Below are 7516 nucleotides of genomic sequence, written 5' to 3' on the forward strand. Positions count from 1 at the left end.
TATTTTTTGTTGCATTAGCTCTGTGAACATGCTTATAATGGCTACTTCAAAGTCTTTTTCTGAAAAACCTAACATCTGGTCTCTCTCACATGCAGTTTCTATTGCTTTATTTACTTTTTTTTAACTGTTCGGGTCATACTTTCCTTTTTTTTGTATGCCTCACAATTTCTTTGTTGAAAATTGTATATAGTATATATAATTACATATATATTTAATGTATATCTTAATTAATTTATAAGACTACTCAGAAATTCTGAGTACTACCCAACCCCAGGGAGGGCTTGTTATTATTTGCCTGAGTGGATTATTTCAGCAAAATCTATTTCTCTTCATCTCTGTTGTTAGCTTTTGATGTCTTTCCTCTGGGAGGTATAGCTTCAGGTGTGCCTATAGTCACCCTAAAATGACAGTGGTACTAGTAGGACTATTTTCATTTCTTTCACTGACCACTCTTAGCTATTAAACTCCACCAGTTGCCGGTAGATTGTTCTATTGTCTTTAACAATGCCCTGTGACATAAACTGTTCCATGAACTAACCCAATCAAATTGTAGCTTCTTTGACAGAATAGTTATAGTTTTCTAAAATTGTTTTTTGTAGAGATGGGGTCTCACTGGCTTTGAACTTCTGGAGTCAAGCAGTCTTCCTGCCTTGGCCTCCCAAAGTGCTGGGATTACAGGCATGAGCCTAGCCTAGCCAGACTTACTTTATAAGGAGATCTTAAATCTCCTTTCAATTGCCTTTCACTCCAACTGCCATTATTCGTTTTTTTGTTTGTTTTTTTTTTGTTTTTTTGTTTTGTTTTGTTTTGTTTTGAGACAGAGTCTTGCTCTGTTGCCCAGGCTGGAGTGCAGTGGCATGATATCAGCTCACTGCAACCTCCGCCTCCCGGGTTCAAGTGATTCTTCTGCCTCAGCCTCCTGAGTAGCTGGGATTACAGAGGCCCGCCACCATGCTCAGGTAATTTTTTGTATTTTTTGTAAAGACGGGGTTTCGTCATGTTGGGCAGGCTGGTCTCAAACTCCTGACCTCAGGTGATGCGCCCGCCTTGGCCTCCCAAAGGGCTGGGATTACAGGTGTGAGCCACTGTACCCAGCCACAACTGCCATTATTCTTGACAGTGCCTCTAGAATTGAATTTCTTCTCTCTGTTGCAAATGAAGTCAGTTCCTTAAAAATAAATGAGGTGGGCCAGGCGCGGTGGCTCACACCTGTAATCCCAGCACTTTCGGAGGCTGAGGTGGGTGGATCACCTGAGGTAAGGAGTTCGAGACCAGCCTGGCCAACATGGTGAAACCCTGTCTCTCCTAAAAATACAAAAATTAGCCCGACATGGTGGCACTTGCCTATAATCCTAGCTAGTCTACTCCGGAGGCTGAGGCAAGAGAATCACTGGAATCCAGGAGGCAGAGGTTGCAGTGAGCCCAGAACGTGCCACTGCATTCCAGCCTGGGCGACAGAGCAAGACTCCGTCTCAGTCAATCAATCAGGTGTTAACTATTTTTTGGCTTGTTTTCACTCAGGCAAAATCTTTGAACTAAGGTTCTGGAATTATGGGCGGAGAGGATGGCGGTCTCTGTGAGTGACATCCCTGCTCTAGGACCCCAGTACTCAGTGAGTGGCAGCAAGAGTGAGCATGGCCCCAGTATTTCAGCAGAACTCACCCCTGGTAGAGTCTCTGACCCAGGAGTGATGCCTAGGCAGACGGGTATCCCCACTCCTCCACCACACTCACACAGAACTTTGCCTCAGCAGCAGGTGGTTGGGATCAGGAATGGAAAGGAAGGATGCCCTGCTCCTCCTGGGAGGAAAGCCCTCCAATTGAGAACTGGGAGGAAATGCAGCCCTGTGTTCTTGGAGGCAGTAGTGTGGAGTCTGCCTCACTGAGATGACAGGGAGTCGGGAGGAACTGGTCTTGGCTCAAGTACTGTAAATTCTTGCCTTTATTATTGAATTTTCACAGGTGTTCTTGAATAGATGTTTGTTCATTTGCTCTTTGTCCTTGGGATGATCTCTAGAGGTTTTACAAGGTTGTTATTTCTTGTAGTTTTCACCCATTTCAGTAGGGAACAGGGGAGCGTGGTTCCTCATGCTGCCACGCTGGAAGTCTATCACCTAATTTCTTACCTACTTTTGTTACAGACCACAGGCTCTTGGGGCCTTATGTAATGGAAATTTACATGGGCCAAGGGGATTTCCCAGATAAGGCTTTATTTCAGGGCTTGTGCTCCAGTGCAAGGGAAACAGCAGAGGTACAAGTATCCTCTGGCCAGCTCTTTAAAAAGCCAGTAGGTGCCGAGCGCGGTGGCTCAGGCCTGTAATCCCAGCACTTTGGGAGGCTGAGGCGGGCGGATCACGAGGTCTGAAGATTGAGACCAGCCCAATGTGGGGAAACCCCGTCTCTACTAAACAAACAAAAATTAGCTGGGCGTGGTGGCGCGTTCTTGTAATCCCATCTGCTCGGGAGGCTGAGGCAGGAGAATCACTTGAACCTGGGAGGCAGAGGTTGCAGTGAGCCGAGATCGTGCCACTGTGCTACAGCCTGGCGATAGAGCGAGACTCTGTCAAAAAAAAAAAAAAAAAGCCAGTAGGGATTTTTTTTTATTAGACAAAGTGCAGGAATTGACTTTGCTGGGAAAACGGGAGCATAGGAGAGCCAGAGTGACATCTTTCTTTTCTTTTTTTTTTTTCTTTTTGAGATGGAATCTAGATCTGTCGCCCAGGCTGGAGTGTGGAGTGCAGTGGCGCCATCTCAGCTCACTGCAACATCCACTTCCCGGGTTCAAGCGTTTCTCCTGCTTCAGCCTCCCGAGTAGCTGGGACTACAGGCAGGTGCCACCACTCCCAGCTAATTTTTTGTATTTTTAGTAGAGACGGGGTTTCATCGTGTTAGCCCGGATGGTTTCTATCTCTGGACCTCGTGATCCACCTGCCTTGGCCTGCCGAAGTGCTGGGATTACAGGCATGGGCCACCGCGGTGTCACGGCCGAGTGACACCTTTTTAAAAATCAACTCCATCTTAAAACTATCAAGGCACATTCCTTGCCAGTCATGACCCACGGTCATATGATGTTTAAGGCTGAGGAAGCAGCTTAATAATGCCTGCAAGGATAAACACCTGGGACAACTAAACACCCAGATGTCCCAATATTATATAACAATATGCATTTTTTAAGTGATAATACTTATGCTTTGTGCTTATGCACTAAAATGCCAAGGATAACCTTCTTTAAATCAACAAAGTAATAAATTCTGTCATTCTGTCAGCCCACCCACATGCAGACATAATTTAGCTTAGCTTTTGCATAGATAAGACCCCTATATAAGCTTAAAAAACTCAAAAACACAGATGTTGCATTCCTCCTCTTGCTTTCTGAGAACACCCTACTCTGTAACTGAGTAGCTTTCATTAAACTCTCTCTTCTCACTGCGCTCTGTAACTCGCCTTGCATTCCTTCCTGCAGAAGATCCAAATATCCTGTCTTGGAGTCTGGATCAGGACCTCTTTTTCCGGCGACAACAACAGGGATAGGGTATGCAGGCTCTGCTAGGCAAAGTGGGTGAGGGGTAGGGCCTGCAGGTCGCTTATCTGGTTGTGATGGTTATCTTGAGTAATGGGCCACCTGGTGGTCTGGCCAATGGCAACAAGACTTCCAATCAGCGTTCCTTTCCTGGTTGGGGCATTACTCATTATTTCAGTCACGTTCCACTCCACATCTACCACACTCATGCCAGGGCAATTGTTAAAGGGCATTTTGTTCCTGACTAGCTGCCTCCTCCATTACCTTCATGTTCCTGGAATTTGTGACGCAAAAAACAATCTACAGCCAATCAAGAGCTTATGTTATTTTAAGGTAAATTATTGGAAAACAACTTAGGAATGGCTTCTTCTTTTTTCTTTAAAAATCTACCTGGAACTGCTGCTAATTGGAGTATATATTTAGGGAAACTGGAATCTGTGTTACTAGGTGGCTATTCTCAAGCTTTGAGCTGGAATGTACTCTATAACTAATTATATTTTCTGAATCTCATTATTTAAGGTTAACATTTTCTATGTCTATACAATATTACTGAGTATAAATATGTCCAGACCTTATTAAAATAAAATATGGTTTTGATAACCTTTTGAATTTCTTGTGTATTCAGATGTAGACTATTAATTCAATCATTTATTTCACAAAAAAAATTATTAAGCACTTCTATATATGATAATACTGTAGTTTTCAGGTATGGGGGACTAAATCCTGAGTCTTACCTTCCAGGAGTTGTCAGTTTACCAGGAGACACACGCATGCAGACAGATAACTAAAGAAAGACTTAATAAAGGAGCTAGGAAAAGCTAAGTCTGAAGAATGGAAGAGAGTTTTAAAGGCAAGAAATATTGGGGAAGCCCATTGAAGTAGAAGCTAGAACAAACACTTTCTAGACAAGTTTCATGTGTCCAAGGATTGGATACAAAGTATGCCGAAAATGAAACCGGAAATATAGGTCAAGGCATGTTAATAAAGGATGCTGTGTCTTGATAAGGAGTTATAACGTGATAGGTGCTTTTAGATAGAGAATAACTGGTAGCAAGGAGACCAATGTAAAGGCTATCATATCAACTAACAATTATTTGAATTTGGACTAAAAATATGGCTGTGTGGGTAGAAGATGATGAAACCTACTTTTATAGTAGAAGTGGCTATTTTTTTGACTATTTGGCCACGGTGGTTTAGAGAAAGAGAACGTAAAACGACTGTAGGTTTCTGGCTTGCAAGTCTAAGTAGATATTGTTATAATTAACTAAATTATTAATGCAAGGCCGAGAATCTCATCTTGGAAGGAAAATAATCAATTCAGAATTAAACATGTTAAATTTCAGTAACCTAGATATTACAGTGAAGATTGTAATACACTGTAGGTAACATGGATCTGTGGACCAATGTGAAAGTGTGAAAGCGAGAACAGGCAGACCTGGATGTACATTCTGGTTTGTTTTCTTTCTCTCCTTTCTTTCTTTTTTTCTTTCTTTCTTTCTTTCTTTCTTTCTTTTCTTTCTTCCTTTCTTTTTTTTTTTTTTTTTTTGACAGTCTCACTCTGTTACCCAGGCTGGAATGCAGTGGCGTGATCTCAGCTCACTGCAACCTCTGCCTCCTGAGTTCAAGCAATTCTCCTGCCTCAGCCTCCTGAGTAGCTGGATTACAGGCATGCGCCACCATGGCAGGCTAATTTTTGTATTTTCAGTAAAGACAGAGTTTCACCATGTTGGCCAGGCTGGTCTTGAACTACTGACCTCAGGTGACCTGCCTGTGTTGGCCTCCCAAAGTTCTGGAATTACAGGTGTGAGCCACTGCACCCGGCCTACATTCTGGTTTTCTTAAACAAGTTCTTTTAATTTCCTTTTTAAAGTACAGGTAATACGAGCTACTTCACAGAGCTTTTAGTGGGTGATTAAATTAGAAGTGGACAGTGCTTCAATAAATGACAGCTATGATGCTATTTATTTTGTTTGTAATTGATATATGATAATTGTTCATGTTTATAGGGTACAGGGTGGTGTTTCAATACATGTGTACAATGTATAGTGATCAAATCAGGGTAGTTGGGATGTCCGCCACTTGAAACCTTTATCATTTCTTTGTGATGATATTTTCAAGATCCTCTTTTCTACCTATCTTCAAACATAACAATACGTTGTTCTTAGCTATAGTTACCATACTATGTAATAGAACACCGGTACTTATTCTCCCCATCTAAGTATTGATGCTTTTTATTAATGAAGTCTGATTTGTATTAACAGAGATGAACTAAATCAACCAAAAAGAGTACATACAGGTTGACTATCACTTATTTGAAATGCTGGATACCAGAAATGTTTCAGATTTCAGGTTTTTTTCTGATTTGGGAATATTTGATTTATACTTACAAGTTGAGCATCTGTAATCTGGATATAAAATTAATGTTGAGCATCATGTCAACACTAAAAATGTTTCAGATTTGGGAGCATTTCCAATTTTGGATTTTCAGATCAGGAGCACTCAACCTGTAATGTGTTTGAAGTTAAATCCAAAGAAGTGCTTCTTGGTACAGTTTTGTGATTTAACAGAATACTTCAACCTTAGGTCAAGCTTGATGCTTTAAGGTAGCAGAGCAGGAGAAAATCTAAATAGAGTTTGAGATTTGTTTTGTCTTTTGCACTTTTCAAGTGCTTTTTTATGTATCATCTCATCACATTCTCAAAGCCATTCTTTGAATGAGGTATGTTCACCCCAATTTTATACAATTAATGACTTGCCTGCCTAAAGTCAATCACAAAGTGTAGTTATGGAACTGAACGCTTAAGTCTGGCTTCTGGCTTGTAGCCTACAACTCTGCCATGTCAAACCTGCCACTCAGCGGGCTCCACATTCATCGTCCTATTCTGAAACAGACCTTAGACCTCAATAAAATAGCTCTACAAAAGAGGGCCTTTGCAAGGCAGCTCTGACATGTAACCTTTTTGGTTCAAAAGCACATTAGCAGTTTGTTAATCCCATTTGAAAAATGCCTCCAAGAAAGAGACAAGTGATCAAAACCAACAAGTAAATTAAGGTAGTAGGTGCACGATTCAATTAAATAATTTGGAAATATAGGTGATATTGTTTTTTTCAAAAGTCTGTGTTGGAATTCTAATGCTGTTATGACATTAAACCAATCAAATTGTAAAAAGGTTACTGTTGTCACCAAAAATTCAGCCCTCACACACTCAGTGCTGTCATAAATAATAGTTATCCTTATGGAAAAACTAACACATTTTGTTAGCTATATGTCAATATGAAAAATAAAATTCAAAATGAAGCAAAAATATATGCTATAGACTTTTCTTCCTTCGACTCTTTCATCTCTTCAACACTCTAAATTTTTTCTTAGGTTTTTCTTGTTAATTGAAGAAAGTTAAAGCATATGAACAATATTTTGTTACCAAATCCATGATGCATTTCTTGAAAACTTACTCCTCTAGTGACAATATTTCTATCATGTGAACAGTTTCTGCAAAATGAAATTTGTTTTTTACATGAGTTAATGGTGATATCTGCAGTTTTCCTCCTTTCAGGAACCTCAAAGCATTCATAAAATTATCACTTTGGCTATGATAAGAACACTTTCTCCTCAAGTTAGTTTCTATTTCTTTCTTATATTCCATGAGACAATGTCCCATGACATGAGAAGATGGGAACTTAATTCTGTTCAGGCACATAATTGCCGCAGTCCATGGAAAATAACAGCAGCAGATCTTGAGTTCATCTAAAAAGAGCAATTATGCATTAAATGATCCAGTTTATGCTGGACATCTGTAGCATATAGCTGTAATTAATCAAGAATCAGTAAATGTAAAAATATTAAATATGAGGATAAGCATTCTCTGTCTCTTGTTTTTTTCCTATTCACTAAAAGAGAAAATGAATATCTTAGAATTAAGAGTAAATTATGAAAAGGTTTATTTGAAAGAAAATCTTGAATCTTCAAAGTTTTGAGATAAATAACCCTAAAGAAAAC

This window comes from Pongo pygmaeus, chromosome 8 (genome assembly GCF_028885625.2).
Source record: "Pongo pygmaeus isolate AG05252 chromosome 8, NHGRI_mPonPyg2-v2.0_pri, whole genome shotgun sequence".
NCBI lineage: Eukaryota > Metazoa > Chordata > Mammalia > Primates > Hominidae > Pongo > Pongo pygmaeus.